The 21,156-nt window shown below is 38.8% G+C and overlaps 1 protein-coding gene across 2 annotated transcripts in view; it reads right to left on the bottom strand.

Annotated features, from left to right (window-relative positions):
* The window catches only part of YDJC (YdjC chitooligosaccharide deacetylase homolog), a 171,391-nt gene extending 150,938 nt beyond the window's left edge, over positions 1–20,453 (bottom strand). Inside the window, exon 1 of one of the 2 annotated variants that reach the window (XM_044057064.1) lies at positions 20,118–20,453. The gene's annotated coding sequence lies outside the window, so the exon portion shown is untranslated. The remainder of the gene's footprint in view (positions 1–20,117) is intronic. The other variant, XM_044057063.1, reaches the window with a different exon arrangement.
* Positions 20,454–21,156: the final 703 nt, after the last annotated feature.

The following is a 21,156-nucleotide window of genomic DNA, read 5'->3' as shown; positions in this document are numbered from 1 at the left end:
CAAGGACTCGATGAGTCAAGTACAAACAGTGTTCAGCCTCACAGAGGGGTTTCCAGTGGGAGTGGGTGTACACCAGAGTTCAGCTCTGAGCCCACTGCTGTTCATAATGGTGATGGACTACATTAGGAATCAGGTCAGAGGGGATAGATCAACAAACTTGCTGTATGCAGAAGATGTGGCATCACAAGCAGACTCTGAGCTAGAACTTCAGCAAAGGACAGGAGAATGGAATGCAAAACTGAAGGCATGTGGGATGAAACTAAGCACAGATAAGATGGTGGTAATGGCAGCAAATTGGGGAAATCAGAAGAAGCTGAGAATAGAGATAGAAGGGAAAATAGTGGAACAGGTAAACAGCTTCAAGTATCTGGGAGGGGTGGTTGAGGAGAAGGAACATCTGAATGAAGAGGTCCGAGCTAGAATCAGAAGGGCTTCAGCCAACTGGCATAGAGTGTCAGATGTGGTCTATAACAGAAAAAAAACAAAGAAGCTGAAAAGTAAGGTGTACAAGACAGTGGTGAAACCAGTACTACTGTATGGTACAGAAACCTGGGCAGTAAAGGCAGAACAGTTGAAGAAGCTAGAGGTGATGGAAATGGCATGCCTGAGAAAGGTAATAGTATGCATACTGTGGGACAGACGAAGAAATAAGGGTGTAAGAGCAGAAGCCAATGTGGCTCCAATTGCAGAAAAGATCAAAGGGAATAGATTACCTGTGGTTTGGACACTTGCAGAAAAGCAGAAGACAATCTGGTGAGGAAATTTGGAACAGACAGGAAGAAGGTAAGAGGAAGCAAGGACATTCAGCACAGAGGTTGATGGATTGTGTGAAAGAAGATCTGCGACAGTCAAGCATCAGTGTTGAAGAAGACATGAGTGTGGCACTGAATCGAAAGAGTTGGCGACAGTTAACACGATACCCAGACCCCATGTAGAAAAAATGGGAAAAAGGGGGCTGATGGTGATGATGATGATGATAAAGAGTGATATAGGAAAGACACTGGACCTTACCAGATTTGGTTTTGTCAAAGGCAGGCCATGTCTATTTAACCTGGTGGACTTCTTTGAGAAGGTCACTAAAGCTATGGATGAGGATAAAACAGCACATTACCTAATTTGACCTGACCAAGGCATTTGACACAATACCTTACTCTGGTTTGTTTGTGTCTTTCGGCTTTTCCCGGTTAGGGGTCACCACAGTGGAACACCGGTCCGCTAAAGATTGGCAGTAGATTTTTATGTGCCGAGTTGCCAGCCCTGATGCACAACCTTCAACGAAGGTACGCCCATTCATGCATGTCTCCACACAAAAGACGCTCTAGCTGAGAATCAAACAGGACAACATCTTACTGTGAGGCGACAACGCTACTGCAGCACCACCACCACAGTACAATACCTTACTCTGGTACTGTAGAAAAACTTACAAAATTAGGCATAAACCCATATGTCACCCAATGGATAGCCAACTAGCTTACTGACAGTTCACAAGAAGTTAGGATAGGAGAAATCCACCTCCACAAAGAGGCCAGTCACAAGTGGAATCCCACAGGGATCAGTGCTGGGGCCTCTCCTTTTTGGCATTTACTTCTCTGAAGATAAGGCAAAAATCAAGGGCCTCTGGCTAACCAAGTTTGCAGATGATTGCAAACTAGATGTGGTCAATGAATCCACTAAAGATACACATATTTTTCAACACAGCCTGACACAGACACAAAACTGGTGCCAGCACCATGGACCAAACCTCAGTGCAAAAAAATGCATAATAGTACCCACTGGAAGATGGCCAACCTTGGAAAGTACTGCATTAATAATGCACCCATGAAAGTAGACCCATGGTCAGGGATCTTTGATCACTTGTTACCAGTAACCTGACCTTGACCACTACATGTCTACTATGACGAGAAAATGATTCTATGTTGCGCAACTTATATGCAATGGCATGGCATCCAGGTCCAAGTAGGTCATTGTTCCACAGTACTCATCTCTCATTAGACTGGCCATGGAATACAATGCATCCTTCAACATGTACCTGACCAGGGACTTTAAAAAGCTCATGAGACCGCAGATGTTCCTCATACAAAGAATACAGGAGGTAAAGAACAAGTCCTATGCGGAATGTCTCAAAGCCCTATCCCTGTACTCATTCTCCTACAGCCTACAAGGCATCCTCTGATCCCACACTGACAGACTTCTTGCACATCAACAAGATGAACAGCATCAGAAATACCTATTTTAAGGACATAAACCTAGTCTGCAACATAAAGAGGACATATTGGAGGGACAAGTATGTCTCATAGATTACTCCTTGTCTGAAAAAGCTTCCCATCCATGTCAAGCAAAGCTCATCCCTACCCATATTTAAAATGTAGTAGTGTATGTAGTAAATGTAGTAATGTAGTAGCCTAATAACCACCTATGGACAGCAAGGTGAAAAGAAATTATGCAAGCATTATCGAAAACAAAAACAGCAACAATTTTAAAAGGTGTCTATTAGATCATTTGTAAATGTTCTATTAGCAATCTGATCCCTCAGCAATTAGCCAGGGGGACAGGAGAAAGAGGCACTTTTACTTCCTCGCCCATTCTGGGTAAGGGGTGGGGCAAAGTTTACAGTCAAGGGCTAGCATTAAGTAGTGGAAACCAATGATATTAGTTTGAAGATGTGCACACATACAATGTACATCCGGAACTAGGGCAGGACATTGGATAGAGCATATAAAAAACAAAGCTACACAGTTGATAGGATGGTACTATAATGGGATGGATGCCAAAATAATCCAACTGCTTACACTTGGGACCCTAGTCTGAAGGGGGTTTGCAGATGTCAGGACGCCAAGACAAGATGGCAGACAGCTGCAGTGGAAACACAAACAAATAGATACATACACATCTTGATATATATTGTATAACCTAAAGTACTAGTCGTAGGCTGCTGGGGGTTGGAAAAGAACTAGGCAAAAAAGTCAGGGAAAGGGGTATCCTTAGGATAAAAGTAAGCCAAAGCATAGTCCTCTATCATAGTGCATAAACTGCACATTTTACATTACAAACGTTAGAGCACAGCAACGTGAAATATGCAGATATTGCATCTGGAAGTCACTGTGCCAGAAAAAACTCATAGTTAAAACTAGTGTACCAGTGCAAACCTCTTCATGGTTGCCACACAGAAAAATACGTCTGTTCTCAAAACCATTAACAACAGCAATAAAACCCATATAATAATAATAATAATGTCTTAAACTGTCATTGCTGATGGTATTATCAAAGTTACTTTACTAGAAAAAAACACTTTATTCACCTATTTTTAGTGTATTTGTGGTTATTCCTCCTACTCTATTACTTTATCTAGCTTTTTCTATTTGCTGCAGCTTGTTCTCTAAAGTGTTCAATTGCATCCTTTCAGTTGCATTTATTACAGCTTCTTTATAGCCTGTTTAAATTGTGTCTTTCTAAGCCTCTTAGTTTTGGTTTAAGCAACTGGGCTTTAAGAGGCTTACCCCTTAGCTCTCCCTGGCCTTTCTCTCTCAGATTCTCACAAATATGGATGGACAATTTCCTACAGTTTCTCCTGCCAGTCTGGTTGATACGGGCATCCTGAAAAAGTGTAGCAACTGCCTAATTACACAGACACCCACCTACTACTACCACCTAGGAACACAATTTGCGAGAGATGCAATTACATTAGAAACCTAGAGTCTATGCTATCTCCCAAAGAAGCCAGTATATATGGCTCTGAGAAGGTTGTCAACACAATCACTACACCTCAAACACCACCCACACCTACACAACAAACACCCACATATCTGGAGGTCCTCAACAAAAACATACCCAAACAAAGGAGACCTCCGAGGCAAAAAGGCACGTGATCTCCACAGCCCTCCCCACCACATGCCATGCATAGTTCACACACCTGTCTCTCACAACCACTAAGGCTTAACCATAAACCCAACACATTAGTTATAGGAGACTCCATTGTGAGACACACAAATGTGCCTCTCACCAGGGTGGATAAGGAGAAAGTCATGGTTAGTTGTCTGTCAGGGCCCAGAATCCGTCATATCACACATGCACTCAAGGCTCTCAACAACAGGTACTGTTATGACTCTGTCATAGTCCATGTTGGTGTGAATGATCTGAGACATACCTCCCTGGACTATATGAAGACAGACATGATTGAACTCGCTGAATATGTGTCCCAGGCAGGTATGTCCCTAGCCTTAAGCAGCATTCTACTGTCACCCAGAATGATGCCTCAATACAAATAGAAAAAGATTGACTTTAGCAATTGACTTAGTTTCTGGTGTCATTCCAAGGGGCTCCAGTACCTGACAGCCTGGGAAGATATGATCGACAGAGCACGATGCTTTGCCAGAGATGGCCTGCATCTGTCTCACTTGGGCTTCAGGCTTTTGGCAAAGGCTCTTGCCTCCGCTATAGTGCCTTTTTTAGAAAAAGTAATGAGGCTAAAACTACCAACATAAACATTTCAACAAAACACAAATTAAAGGTCGTGCTGCTAAATGCTAGAAGTCTAAACATGAAACTTCACTCATTGCAAGCATTCTTAAACCTGGAAAATGCTAACATCTGCGCAGTCAGAGAAACCTAGTTTAAAGCTGCAGAGAGCGCCCCAGCTTTACCTGGCTACTCATCCTATCATACATTCAGACCCCAAACTGTGGGTAGTAAAGCCAAAGGAGGTGGAGTTTCAATATATATTAAAGACATATACACCTCCAGGCTGGTCAAACAGCATGACACACAGAAGACACTCCAGGTGCAGTTAACCATTGATAAGACCCCTATACAAATCATAGCTAGCTACCGGTCCCCAAATCTGATTCAAGATGCCCAATCTGTCTATTTGGACCTCTTCAAATTTATCAAGATTCAACCCTTTACCCTGATCCTGGGTGACTTTAACTACCCAAACATAAACTGGAAGAACTACTCATGCCAGAACACAAATGCACAGAGATTCCTCGATTTTGTCAATGCAAATGCTTTGGTACAGCTAGTTGTTACCCCCACAAGAGATGGTAATATCTTGGACTTGGTGTTAACCAACATGAGTAACCACTGCAACATCCCTGCAGTATCATCCTCCCTGGTAAGATCCAACCATAAAGTGGTCACTTTTGAAGTCACCATCTCCCCTGACCCTCCTCTAGCTAGGGTCAAACAAAAAAAACTTTGCCTCCTGAGGGATGGTAGAAACAGCTTTACAGCCCCCTCCCCCTCTCTAGGAACTGGCACCAGTATCCAAAACTATACCAAAGCACTATACAAACATTTATATAGATGCATGGAACCAGGAATACATTGAATCAGGAATACCCGACAGGACTAAATCATCCTCCGCAAGGAAGAGTAAACTTGTCTGGTGGACATTTACAATAAATAAACTCTATAACAAAAGAAAAAAAATTGCTGCACAGGACCAATAAGGAACAAGTGCCCAATTGGAAGCAATCTCTCCTTACCCTGAACAAGCAAATAAGAGCACTAGTGAAATCTTCCAAGGCAAACTTCGATTCCAGATTGGCCACATCTACTAGAGACAATCATAGGACCTTCTTCACATATGTCCGCAATCTCAAAGGAAGCACCCAAATCTGTTCGGAACTGGTGGTCAAGGACAGCATATATAAAAATGCTGTAGATATAGCAAACTTGCTGGCTGACAGATTCAGCAAAAATTTCACCCCTCTGTCCCCCCATCCATAAATTGGGACATTCCCAATACCTGCCCCCCTTCCCCTTATATCATGGGATCAGGTCATCACTGCTCTCTCAAAGGCAAAAATACGAACTCCATGGGGCCCAATGACATCCCAAGCTGCATCCTACATGAACTCAGGCAGGACCTTGCAGCACCATTAGGTGCCCTATTCAACCAAAGCCTGAGTACCAGCTTTGTTCCAGCTGAGTGGAGGACAGCCACTGTCATCTCTTAACACAAAGGTGGAGCATCCACCGACCCAGGAAATTAAAGACCCATCAGGCTAACTAGCCTGATCTGCAAGGCCATGGAACAGATTATCGTGGACCTCATTAACAATGATATTGTCAACCTCCAAATACTCGATCCCACACAGTTTGGCTTCGTAAGGGGAGGTCATGTGTGTTAAATCTGGTCAACTTTTTTGAGACAGTCACCAAAGCCATGGATGAGGGGAAGATGATGCACACCGCCTACCTTGTCCTGGCCAATGCCTTCGACACTATTCCACACTTGGGCATAATAGATAAACTCTCTCAACTAGGCATTAATCTGTATGTTACCAGGTTGTAGTTAACTGGCTCACTGATGGAACCCACCTAGTCAAAATAGAGGAAGCCACCTCAAGCAGTAGACCCGTACCGAGCAGAGTACCCCAGGGTTTGGTCTTGGGGCCTCTGTGATTTGGGATATACTTTTCTAAGGTGCAGACCAAAACCAGTGGGATGTGGCTGACCAAGTTTGCAGATGACTGCAAGCTGGGCACTGTCATCATTTCCCCTAGTGACGTGGAGATCCTCCAAGATAGTCTCACGCAAAGAAATGACTGGTACCAGAAACATGGCCTCAAACTGAATACCAAAAAATGCATCATCATCCCCTTTGGGGAGAGTGACAGCCCCACAAATTATCACTTTAATAACAATGTCCTAAGCATGCAATCGGTCATGAGAGATTTGGGCACCCAGATTGATAGGATCCTGACTTTTGACCACCATGTTGCTTCGATTGTACGGAAAGCTTTCTACATGGCCCACCTCATAAGTAAGAGTATCTCATCCAGGGACAAGGAGGCCATAACATCCCTATAGTCTTCCCTTACAAGGCCCATTATTGGGCACAATGCCCCATTCGGCATGTACCTCACAAAACACATGCAGCAGCTGGAGAGACCGCAGAAGTTCCTCACCAGGAAAATCCAGGGCCTCAAAATCTACCATACACAGATAGTCTAAAAGCCGTATCCCTCTACTCAGTTTCACATAGACACCTCAGAGTTGACCTCTGTCTGGCATACAAGGCGATCTCAGACCCTGCCTTGAGTGGACTGCTGCATATCCGCAAGAAAAGCTCCACTTAAGTAACCCACATGCGTGGCCTCAACCTGGTTTGCAACATCACTAGGACTTGTTGGCGGGACTGATTTGTATCCCAGAGACTCCCCCATCTATGGAATATGACTCCCTCTCTACATCAAACAGCATAGCTCTTTGCCCCTTCTTAAGGGCAACCTAGACAACTGGATGGGAAATAGAAAATACATCCCTGGGTTTCCACCCGTGTCCCTGCTAGACAGGGGCATCAGGTGCTGACTTGACTAAACATGGGCTAAACTCTTGGCTAAGTAAGTAAGTTGGCCTCAGGGCCCACAGCCTAGTAACTTCCTATGATCCTAAAAGAGATTATTCACTTGAACAAATTAACAACAAAGCAAAAGGCTGCAAATAGATGGTATATGGCAGACAGGCAGCAAATTTACAGATTTCATCAATACAACTAAAAGGGGATGGGCAGATGAGGTGGTATGACCTCTGTGTAAGAAGCCACTTACCCAGGTAACTGTGGACTCAGAATGCAGTACCATATCCACACAGATAACCATAACTGTAACATATGCCTGTACAAATGCCCAGCTGCATCAAAATATTTATTTTATAAGATTAATGAAAAACATCTGGAAGCACACCAACTTGATGGACAAATTAAGATTCACTACTTCATCAGTCTGACTGCTATTATTTAGCAGCATTGATGTGTGACTTGCTGTTCTCTGCCTGAGTACTGCTGATCTCTGTCTGCATTTGATTTTGGATTGGAGTTACTCGTTTAATGTTTGTTTACTTCCGTTTTTATCTTATTCTTATATTGCATTTTTTTTTTAAGTTTTTTGTTCTTTTTGGAGTTTTAACATGTCTTGGCTAGGGTAGGTTAGAAAGGAATTCTTTTGCAGACTGTGAAAAACATCCAGCTAATTAGTGGGATGAGCTGAGAAATAGCATTCCTCATTAACTACAAATATTTAGTGGCATCTTTATTTAGCCGCAGTGCTGTGTGACTTGCTGATATCTGTCTGAATTTGAATTTCCCACCTACTCCTTTGCTTTTAAACTTGGTGGCTTTTGAGTTGTCGGTCTCTAATATAAATTTCATTTTAGGCACTCCTCCCAGTCTCATCAACTCATTCTACTAAGCACTGGGATCAACTGGGAAGGCCCTCCTCTTTAACCTCTTAAACTTGATTTTTTTTCTGTTTCCTACCTTCCCACTTACTAAGAAAAATAATGCACATTCTTCAGCTGCTGTAAGTGTATTTGTGCTTCTTCCTACTTTAACTTTTTGCTGCATGTTCTTAAAGTGTTCAGTTGCATTTAATCTGCTGCATTTATTACTGCTTGTTAGTAGCCTGGTTACATCATAACTGTTATTCTAACCCTCTTAATTCTGATATAAGCAGTTGGGCCCTAATCTAGTTATCTTTCATAAGGAAGATTTTTTTTGGTCTACACTCTTGTGGCGGGAGAGGTAGCTTATAACCTTCTGAGTTGAGAATTGCCAGCTGAAGGCTTATTGTGTCCGGTATTCTAAAACTGTCTTAGTTCCAGTTTAAGCTTTAAGTTTTTATACATTAAGTTTAAGTTTTTGTACATTAAGAAGGTTTGTGGCCTACATTCTTGTGGGAGAACAGGGTAGCCTCCATCCTCCCGAGCTGGGAATTACTGGTGAAGGCTTATTGTACCTTTTGTTCTAAATGCCATTGCTCTTGTTTGAGTGTGCTGTTTTTGATTGCTTTTAGGGCCTTGTTTGTGTTTTTTATTGAATTTCTGCTGCTGTTTAAGCATCACAGTTGCACAATGCTTAGCACATAACTTACACACTCCAAGTCATTTGCCAACCACACTACTTGAGAAGGAGCATGTTGCTGGTTTCTGCTAAACTCTACAAAAGCTAAAAATTCTACTACTGTTTCCACTGTTTTGGTACTCATTTCTTGTATTGTTTTTGTCACACCTGTATTGAGTGTTTCTGTGTTGAATATCTGCACTTTTTGACCTTTTTTTACAACATTTAGCTAGAACTGCTGTTCTCCGCACAGTAGCACCCAGCAGTGATCTGTATAGTCAACGATATCTCGCAGCATAATTCATCCTTGAAATCTGTGCAACTCTGATCTCTCACAGTGTAAATTTTCTATAAAACGCCCTTATTGTCTAAACAGATTTCTTACTATTACAGCATCTAGTTTGCACACAGCTGAACATTGCTCAAAGTTCCTTGTTTTATTGACCTATTCAATGTTTAAATTTCCCTCTCTCCTCCCTAGTAGATCAGTAGCCATGGATATGTACTTCCTGACTCTCTCTGTGGCCAGTCTGGTTGAGGTGGATAATTTGAGGCATTATAGCAACTGCCTCATATACACTGAAAACCCATGTATTTTTAATAATACAGACAAAGTATGTGGGGGTGGAAACACACTAACAGTGGAGGCAAACCTCTCTCATACAACTAAAACTAAATTCTATACAGGTTGCCAGTGACACTTGCACTGCACCTACTGAACAGGGTAAAGACCCTACATATAAAACTACATATACTGAGACACTTTCAGGTAACCTTCCAAAAACACAGCACAACCAAAAAAGGGTCCTCTCATGTAAACACTCTGTTAAAACACCACCCACAGCTACATGGTAACACTGTATCCAGTGCCTCTACTGCTAGCCCATTAAGGCAAACCAGCACACAGCCAAATTTCTTTGTCCTCAGTGATTCTATAGTGAGGCGCACAGATGTCCCCCTCTCCAGACTGAGTAAGGAGAGAGTCACAGTTAGCTGCCTTTCTGGGGCTAGGAACCATTAAATCACACAGGCACACAGGTCATTGAATTACGGGTGCCAGTATGACTCTGTCATAGTTCCTGTGGGTATTAATGATCTGAGACATACCTCCCTTGACGATATGAAGTGAGACATGATAAAGCTCGCTGATTATGTGTCTCAGGCAGATATGAGCTTAGCATTGAGCAGTACACTACCTTCTCCATGGATGATGCCAAGTTACCAACAGAAAAAGTCTGATTTTTACAACTGGCTTAGCTTCTGTTATCAGTCCAAAGGGGTACAATATTTGACAGCCTAGGAGGACATGGTTGACAGACCACACTGCTTTGCCAGGGATGGTCTGCACTTATTCCCTCTTGGCAAACACCTTTTCCACCCCATACAGCCTTTTGTTTTGGCAATGCCAAACAGTTAAACGTTCCAACTTAACTGAACCTACGAAGGTATATCTGAAGGTGGTACTACTCAAGGCTAGATGTCTTAACAATAAACTCCACTCTTTGCAAGCCTTCATCTCCCTGGAGAGTGTAGATAGCTGTGTAGTACAGGAGACATGGTTTAAAGTCATGGAAAGTATCTTGCAATACAAAGTTATAATGCCTTTCACACCTTTAGACCAGCTACTGCGCAGGAGGGAACTAAAGGTGGAGGAGTCTCAGTCTACATTAAAACCATCACATGCAGACTAGTTAAACTATATGACCCACTGGAACTCATACATGTGCAACTAACAGGGTCTTGTAACACATCCCTGCAACCTACAGGTCCCCTTCCATGTCCCAAGAAACACATACTACCTATCTCAATGTATTAGAGTCCCTCACCATTCAACCCAATATGATATTCATGGGAGAGCTCAACTACCCCCAGACTGGGAAACCTACCCCACTTGTAATGCACAAGTCCAGCGATTCCTAAACTTTGTTAATACCAATATTCTGGAACAGTTGGTCCTACCAAGGGTACAAACATCCTTGACCTTGTACTCATGAAAATAGGTGAGAGATGTTCCTCACCCAATGTAATGTCTATGCTTGTCAGATCTGACCATAAGCCAGTATTGCTTGAAATATAAATTAAATCTGGGGATCCAGCGAAACCAAAAACCTTTAGGAACTATTGCAAGGCTAACTTCTCTCTACTAAGTGATACTCTGGCTAAATTCCAAGCATCCCCAAACCCAGTACACACCATAGCATATGCTGAGCTATTTACAAAATGTCTGACAGACATATTGATAGCTGTATTGAGCAAGCTGTACTCACTCATATTAAGACTAAGACAAACTCAAAAGGCAAGCAACCCTGGTGGAATCACAACATCAACTGGTTATACAACAAAATAAAAAAAATCTTGACCACGCATAGAAGGAACAAAACCCTACATACTAAAAGCTCCCTGATAAATCAAAACAGGCAGCTAAGAGGGTTAATTAATACTTCAAAGTTTAAAGAAAAAAACAGCTTATCAGGCAAAGAATAGCTACAAAGCTTTCTAAGTTATGTCCTTAACCTCAGGAGAAATACACAACAATGCGCAGAACTTATTCTAAATGGCATCAACCACACTGAATGGGAGGCCATTGCCAACCTTTTGGCTGACAGGTTCAGCTCAAATCTCTCCCCTCACTCCCCCCACGACAGTCCAAAGGAAATACCACATACCCCAATTACCCTAACCATTACTAAAGAATAGATCATCAAAGCACTTTCCAAGTCCAAAAACACTGCATTGATGGGCCCCAATAACATCCCTGGATGCTTAAAAATAACTTGAAATATGACCTCTCTGTTCCACTTGAATAATTTTTCAACTGAACCTATAGTCAGGTTTTGTACTCAAGGAATGGAATATGGCTACAGTCATTTCCCTGCACAAAGGAGGTCCAATCACTAATCTTGGTAACTACAGGCTCATAAGTCTGACCAGGCTCATATGTAAGGCCATGGAAAGAATCATCATCAACATGATAGGTAACCTGCAAACACTGGACTCATCACAGTTCAGGTCTGTTACAAGAAGGTCATGCCTATTACATCTGGTGAACTTTTTGAGAGGGTCACCAAAGAAATAGATGGAGGCAAAACTGTGCACACAGCTTACCTCAACCTGGCCAAGGGTTGTGATTCAATACCCCACTCATGCATTATAGACAAGCTCACTAATTTAGGTATAAACCCTATAGGCATCTAGATCCAAAGAGGTCATTATCCCACTTTCTCTGCCCTTATCACACCAATCACAATGCTCCCTTCAGTATATACCTGACTGGGTATATGGAACAACAAGAGTGACCTCAGAGGTTCCTTACAAAAAGAATACAAGGCGTAACAAACCTACCTTATGCAGAGTGCCTTAAAGCCCTTTCCCTCTCCTCGGTTTCCTATAGATTGATGAGGGGTGATCTATGCCTGGCTTACAAGGCATCCACAAACCCCACACTTATGAATCTACTGCATATTTGTAAGTCAAACAGTACCAGAAATACAAGGTCTAGAGACCTGAAACTTGTCTGTGATTTAAACAGAAAATGCTGGACAGACAGATGTGTGTTCCAGGGACTGCCCCTCCTATGGACCAGGCTTCTCATCCATGTGAAGCTCAGTTCATCTATTACCCAATTTAAGTGCAACCTACACCAGTGGATGGGAACAGGAAATGTTCACCAGGCCTGGCATCCATATCCCTTATGGACAGAGGTTGCTTACTAATGCTTGGCCCTCAATGTCCTATTTGGATACAGAATATCATTGTTCTTTTGCGAAAACTTGGATAGGCTTAGAAAGGGCCCACAGGTCATCAGTCTAGTAAACATCTATGAATCCAATTATCTATAAAAGAAAACAAGTGAAAACAAGATCTATACCCAGAACACCCCCACCCCTGACACACTCAAAGTATCTCTCATGTCAAGTTCTCCATCTAATCATGTTCAGGTATCTAGCACCTCCATTTTTGTGCTCTACTGCCAAGAAAAGGGAGCACAATAAATAGTGACATGTCTTGAAATTGGTTATGCTGGCTCAGCATCAACCTGTTCTGTGTTCCTTCAGTTCAACTTCTCCTGCGTTCACAAATTCCATGTTCTATTCAGCTTCCTCATTTCTATGTGCCCTACTGCCAAATTATAACTCTCATCTGTTTCCAATTTTGCAGAACATCCCTGACTTTGCCTCAGGTTTGTGCTCCATAAACATTTTGATTTCTGACAAATAATTGAGGTTTGCAGTCAATAATGCCAGATATTGGTACTTCATATTTCCTGTTCTTTAAAATGCATGTAGAAGGTCATGGCCAAGATGGCTAACTGACAGCAACAACTGGTGAAAGCCTGACTGAAGACTTTTTTTTCTGACAGAAAATATAATAAAAAATTAAAATTTGGAGATACTTGTTAAGTTCTTCAAAAGCTGTAATTTTGCTGTCAGAATCTCAACTGCTTGGTTAAGAGAGGTGAGACATCAACATGAGCCACTCAAGAAATGGTACTCAGGATTCTTGTGTTAAAAAAGACATACAGTCACTAATATCTAGTATGCAGGATGTATTTCTTAAAATAGACAAACTGGATACTAGACTAGAAAGTTTCAAGGAAGAGACCAGACAGATGATGGAACACTTACAAATGTTTATGAAACAACAAAGTACACAAATCAGCAATGTGGAAGAAACAATAAATGATCATGAATGAAGAATAACTGAAGATAAGTCTCATAATGAATTTCTTTTAAAACAAAATAAATGTCTTATAGAAAGATATGGTAAATAACAACCAATGCAGGCAAAGCTCCAGGTTCACAAACAGACCTTTAATAAAACACACAAGCGCTTTCACCAAATGCTTCTTCAGGTGTGACATAAAAGCTAAGTAACTAATGCACCATATTTAACTATTAAGTTAGAATCACATGACAGAGCAAATTCCAACTTAAAGGCACACATCCTGCAAATCATTCAAAAGGCATTTTCAAAATACAAACAACATCAATATAGGAAACCAAACATAGACAATAAAAAATAAAAACAGAAAGCACATGAATGTGTACCTATCCACAAAAATATATGTAAAAACATTTACATACATATCATATTAAAAAGCCTGAACGTATTAAACCATGAAGGTAGCATATAATATGTAGCCAACCACCTACTTGCTTTTTATTTTTTATTGCTGTTTGATGGGAGATTTTAGAAATACATATAGAATAAGTTAGAATACTAGTAGAAAAAAAAACAGAAGACTATATTTAAATAACTACTTTTAAGAAATGTGTCTATTGGGTGGCCACGGTGGTGCAGCGGTTAGCATTGTCACCTCACAGCAAGAGGTTCTCCGGTTCGATCCTCGGCTGGGGTGACTTCTGTGCGGAGTCTGCATGTCCTCCCTGTCGTCGCGTGGGTTTCCTCTGGGTGCTCCGCTTTCCTCCCACATCCCAAAGACATGCTGTAGGTGGATTGGACACTCTGAATTGGCCCTAGGTGTGAGTGCGTGTGTGTGTGCCTTCTGTGGAAGGTTGGGAGCCAGGCTGGCAACTCGACACCATAAAGCTCCACTGCCAATCATGAGCAGATAGGTGATCCGCTGTGGCGACCCCTAACCGGGAAAAAGCCGAAAGAAGAAGAAGACATGTACCTGCATCTGGCAGATATGTGAATGTACAACATCTCACATAATTGCATTTAAAATCATATAAAAATTTTTGAAAATAATCTGAAAGCTGACCTTTGAAGCCTGATCATGTGAACTTTGAAGCTTTTTACGTGTTGTGTGTCATTGGATTCACTAAGACTAGCTGAGGTGACTCGTTTCATGGGTCAGAGCTGAAATGCGAGTGTTTTATTGCTGAATCAGTATATCCATTTTAATAGAAAGTAAAGCAGATTTTTCAATATGTTTCAATCCGGGAAGGGAGAATAGGATTTGAATTGAAACCATTGTGACTTTTGAATACAATATAGACTGCAAATATTTTTTACTCCTTAGAAATAGCCAGACATTCTCTTAGACCTTAGTAATATACATATTTTTATGAAGCAGTTTAATAAGCTAAAGGATTTTTAAATATTTTGATATTTGTTAAGAGTGTTACACAATTTTGAAACATAGACACTTGTACTTTAAAAATGTATTCAAAGCTTTTGTTAGATCTATAAAATGTGAGTGTCTTTTAGCATGATAAATATATTTGTGCATTGATTTCCCTTTTGTATTATAGTTTATTATGATCAGATTACCTGTCACTTGTAAATTTACAGACGTCTTTTTCTCTTCAGGTCCCATTTATTTATTTAGAGCTCTATCTATAATAATATTTAATGAGCAAATAATGTAGGAATATTTAATGGGTAATGTATACTACTATTACATAAATAGTTATATAATATATCAGTTGGGTTAATTAATATGTGTGATTAATAAAGGAGGATTATTAAACATTTATGTAGTAATGGGGAACAGTTTTAAATTTGAAAATATATAACTCAATTAACAGTCTGTTATTATTTTTGACTATATATAATATTTTATTAATTATTTGAAAGTTAATGTAACTTTTGGCTAGTTTTTGGTGAATGTTTAGGTGTTGGTAGGTACAGCAATAGTACAATAGTTTTTTTTTAATTCAACAGGCAAACTAGGAACTTTGGTATCCATGGTAGGTTATGTTTTTATCAGCAATATATATTGTTATAATTGTAGACTGGTCTTTGATTTTATTTATTAGTAGTTTAGTTTGTAGAAAGGAAAAATTCAAAACAAGCTGGAATGTTAAGATAGTGTCAGAGGAATGTATTAGAGTTTTATATACAATTAAATTAATATGGTGAATAAATGTGTCATATTATCTTTTAAAATAAATACTTTAAAATGCACAGTATGGATAGTTTTACTCTATTATCTATTAATGTAAATGGATAAAATAATGGCAACAAAAGGAAATTATTAACATGATACCTAAAATTAAATAGAGGAGACATTATATTTTTGCAAGAGACTCACTTGGCAGATAAAGATGTACAATATTTAAATAACTTAGGTTATGAAATGTTATTGTCTGCTTCTTTTAACAAAACGAGGAGAGGAACTGCTATATTTTGGAGAAAAATCTACTGTAATGCCCAAGGTCAAGGAATCCATTAATAATCCCAAAAGAATTTATACATTTGTAATAATTAAATATAATTACAATCTCCAGCTATTTTCTACTGGATCCCTTTATAGGTCCAAGAGTGGAAAAAGACCACTTAAACTTGCTACAAAGTCATTGGACAGGTAGTATAATTTTAGCAATGGATTGTAACAGAATATCTAGTATAGAAGAAAACTAAAATACTGGCATAATCTAAAGCATTAAAAAGATGGATTAGTTATAGTAATTTAGTTGATTTACTAGTAAAAGTGGAGGATAAGTCATTGATCTTCACTCATTATTCTTATGTGTACAGGACACAAACTAGAATTTATAGGATTTATGCCTCTATAGATTTAGTTACTAAAGTGAAGTATTTTAAAACTATTCCTTGTCTTTCATCTGATCATAATGCACTAAGTATTAATATAGTAATGGGTATAAGGAATTTTCTGATTTATAGAATCCCATAATATATGACGAAATTAAAAGAGGAACAAATTAAGAATTGTTTAATCTTTGAATAATAATGGTCAGGTTAGTAAAGTCATACTATGTTACTAATAAACTTAAGGACCAACAAATTTTTCTGTTGAATAAGCCTACTCTGATGGAAGTTAAAGAAGCTTTAAAAAAGAGAAAAACAGTAAAGCTCCAGAGTTAGATGGTTTAAATATGGAATTATATAGTCTGCTTCTATTAAATATTTTAGAATTACTGGGTTACTAAGTTTTCAGGATAATTTAGAGTGCAAAATAATTCCTCCCACATGGAAATTTTCTGTAATCTCACCTATACCTAAGGAAAGGATGTTATGTTAGTTTCCTCAAATAGACCTATTTCTTTATTAAATGTAGACTATAAACTATTTACTTTCATTTTGCTACAATACTTCCATTTTCGTGACTATATAGTAGATAAATTAATCAATAAAGGTCAAACAGGATTTATAGTCAACAGATTAACATACAAAAACATAAAAGGGTAGTGACTATCTTAGATTTAGCAAAATGAATGAACAAGAAATTGGCCCTAATTAGCTTAGATATAGAGAGAGCTTTTGATTCTGTAGATTGGAACTACTTGTTTAAAACATTAGACGCATATGCATTTCCAGAACAGTTTACTGGAATATTAAAAACCTGTATAGAAACTCCAAAGTATATGCTAAAATTAGATCTTACATTTCTCAAGTGCTCACTTTAAACAAAGGCACAAAGCAAGGGTGTCCCTTGTCCCCTCTACTATTTGCATTAGCTATTGAACCCTTAGCCAACAGTATAAGCAGCAATAAAAAAATATGGATTCTCAATTAACAAAGACTGTCAATCTAAAATACATCTTTTTTGCAAATTATATTTTACTAACTATAGGAGATTTACATTATTCAATTAAAGAAAAAGAAAAATATGAAATTGCAAAGTATCACTTCCTAAATTTAATAATAATACAACAAACTTTAGAGTTAAATCAATTACTAGATAGTGAGTCTAAAGATATATATAAATATAATTGGGAAGGAAAACAACTAAAACATTTAGGAATAAAAATCTGTCAGGATCTGAGTAAGATTATTAATATTACTTTTGAAAAAGTGTAACTTCTTATAAAAAAAGAATGAGTTATTATTTTTTTTTACTTTTGAGGCTGTTAGTATTTATTAAAATAATTAATTACCTAAGAGTGTGTGTATATATATATATATATATATATATTACATTCAATAACTTTAACACCCGGCAAACAATTTTTTAAAGAAAATGGAAGACTGCTAACTTTGTTCTTATAATATCATAAAAAGCCAAGAACTGCTTATAGAAATCATATAAGATTATGGGGGTATGGTGGTATCAGCTTCCCAGATGTAGCATCTTATTCTTTTGCTGCAAATTTTAACTCTGTTATGCTCTGGATAGACTCAACTTAGACTAGTCCAGGAGCAAATTATCCTAAATTCTTATGTTTATTAACTATGATAAATAGAAATATGTAATGATCCTTTCATCTGATTAACAAAATTTACCATAGAAGGAAATTAATTTCAATCATTAGACTCTGAATATATAAAATCAGTTCTTAAAACAGTTAAGAAATATGTTTTTAAAACTCCATTAACATCAAAATGGAGATTTTTGTGCTTTCCCATTGCACACACCTCTAGATTTAAGGAAAAGCAGAATAATGTTAAAATGAATTTACTAAAAAGAAATGTATTAGTATTATGGTTTGATTGCTTTGAAAAAGGAAAAGCAAATTCCCCTGAATATTTACGTAAAGAATACACGTTGGATGAATCTGCTAACCAGTTAATACTATCCATCAGTAAGAAATTAAGTGAATTTGTTGATAATATGAGTGAGGAAGAACAGAACACTATTCCCCCATTATATGAATATAGGAATGCTATTATCAAAGGTAGATTGGCCTACAAAGAAAGCGTGATCAAGTTATATAAGTTAATTAAGAATAATAATAATTTGATGGAAAACTCTGGAACTTTTTACATAGTAGTGGATTGGGTGACTCAATAGATGGTAAAAATAAAATGTTGCTACTTAAATTGGTTAGTCAAACTTCTTCAGGTCTATACTGGAAAGTTTTTATGTGTAAATTTATACACAGAATGTTTGTTAATCCCTATAAAATCTCCAAGTTTAGTAAAATCACTTCTGCAGTTTGTTGGAGATGTAGTAAAGATGTAAAAGCTAACTACACAATGGGTTGTGAAAAATTAAATGTATATTGGGAAGAGAGACATATGTTTTTTAAGGGGTTATGGACTGATAATTGCTCTTTAACTAGATCAGTAGTACTAATGAATGTTCCACTTCTGTATCTGTAAAAGCCAAAGAGCAAAAAATGTTTTGGGCTCTCTTGGCAGTTGCTAGAAAAGTTATTGCAAAAAAATTGGAAACTGAACTCAGTTCCTACATTCAAATAATTTTAAAATTTAACAGCAATACTATGTGAAACTGAACTTCGTTGGTGGTGCTACGGTAGCGTTGTCGCCTCACAGTACAACGTTGTCCTGTTTGATTCTCAGTCAGAGCGTCTCCTGTGTGGAGACATGTGTGAATGGGCGTACTTTCGTTGAAGGTTGTGCGTCAGGGCCGGCAACTCCGCACGTAAAAATCTACTGCCAATCATTAGCGGACCGGAGTTCCGCTGTGGCGACCCCTAACCGGGAAAAGCCGAAAGACACAACAACAACTATGTGAAACTGAAAAATAAATTATCAGAATAAGATCTATAAATCATACTAATACTTTTAGTGGTTGGGATAACCTTGAAATGTTATTACTGAAATAAAAAGAACCTTAATGTGTTAATTGTATAAGATTACCTTGATGATTCAATGTATTCATATCATTGTACAATATGTGATGTTGAGTTTCTTCCTTTCTGTGTATATATTGTAAATATGTTAAATTAATTTAAAAAAATCTTAAAAATGCATGCAAAACCAAACCGGTTGATCTACTGAATAATACTTAAAACTTTACCTGGTTTTGGAGTGTTTGTCCACCCATGATCTTTCTCTTTGTCCAGAATTCTTGTTGCCCAAATAAAATGAGAAGTATGGTGGGACAAACTAAATAGAGATCTGCCCTAGGTTCCCACTTCGCTGTCTCAGATTTTGTGAAGAACACAGACCCAAGTCTATTACAGCCATTCCTGTATTGTACCCTGAAGCCTGCAGTAACTGCTATCCTTGAAAGGGGCAGGGACATAGGCAACAACACAGCTGAAACCAATAACTTTGTAAAACAACTGTGCAATTCACAGGAAAGGTATACTTGGATCAGCGTTCTACTCCAGTTCACAAAAATAAATAAGTCAGTCACCCATACCTCCCCGATTTGGGACTCAAATATTTGCTCTGTTCCTCCTAAAATTTCTGATAACAATGCGTGATTTAGGATGCATACTTTGCTGTCTCTGCATCATATTTTGATTTTGTAATAAAACAGCGTCACACATTACTGTCAAAATCACTATTTTCCTTTAGAAAATGCACGATAATACAAAGGATGCTAAAAACTGATCGTATTTATGTCATTTTCCTGATTATTTTTAGCTCTGCTCATCTTACGGTGGCAGTTTAACAGTCTTAGTTTCTGGCAGCCTTACCCAGTGCTACTTACCAGATCTGAGCTTCACATCCTTGATGAAGTTGCACACTACACCGGGAGTTCAACTGTTTAACGAGAGATCCAAACGATGAACTTGAACTTGCTGCCTTGGGCTGTCAAAAACACTACTGCTGCCGTCGCGGTATAAACAACTGCCCTGATAAGCTAAGTTGCCCCAGCCAAGATTCTAGTATTACGACTATGCCAGTTAGAGGAAACATCTGTCAGCTGTCAAACAACCTCTCTGTCAAGAAGAGGTTTTATAACGCGTTTGTTCGCCTTTAGTAAGATCACCTATCAAACCTTCTTCACTTATGAATGGCCACGAACTCTACTTTACCCACGTACGGCACACCCCTGCTGACAGGAACAGAAAACTGATTGGTGTACGTTCTTCCTGAAGGTTGACCAATAAACAGCGAGGGATCCGAAATAAAGGCTGGTTGGAAGATCCTGAGTAGTTTAGTTGAAAGAAAATGTGTGTACGTGTGTTTTTCCTGTTTTTATAGAGATCTTTTGGATGTTAAATTTATGTCTTATTATATTAAGAATTTCCTTGTATATTTTGCAGAATACTCATACAAATGCTTCCCTTTGTTCCTCCGCATACTCCAAGGCTCCTTATCGTAAGTGGATGTTGAAGCTCCACAGACGAAAGCCTCCATTACTTTAAAAAGATAATATGTTTTAGTAGTGCGCGTGTCATCTCATATAGTAATGGAATGCTCACATAGCTTACTTATTAGTGCTCCACCCTTGTCTCTCACTGATATTTGCTGCCGTAATGCTTACGAAATGAAACTTATGAGTGCTTAGCATAGCGAAAGATCTGTAAAAAGCTCTGTCTTCAGTAACTCCGACTGTGGACATGGATCTGGTGAGCAGCTTGTGCAGGGTACCTCCAGAACCAGTGATAAAGCCAAGTAATTAGGGACAAATGTCTGACAGAATGTAAATAGTTCAAATAGTTTGTGCAATTTCTAAAACAAAGCAAGTACTCCGCTCATTCTTCGGTAACTGTAACCAGCCATCTTTTTTCCAAAATAAATAA

The sequence above is a fragment of the Protopterus annectens genome, chromosome 15.part0 (assembly GCF_019279795.1).
Source record: "Protopterus annectens isolate FY-2018-M chromosome 15.part0, PAN1.0, whole genome shotgun sequence".
Lineage (NCBI taxonomy): Eukaryota > Metazoa > Chordata > Ceratodontiformes > Protopteridae > Protopterus > Protopterus annectens.
This window is presented reverse-complemented; position numbering and strand designations above follow the sequence as displayed.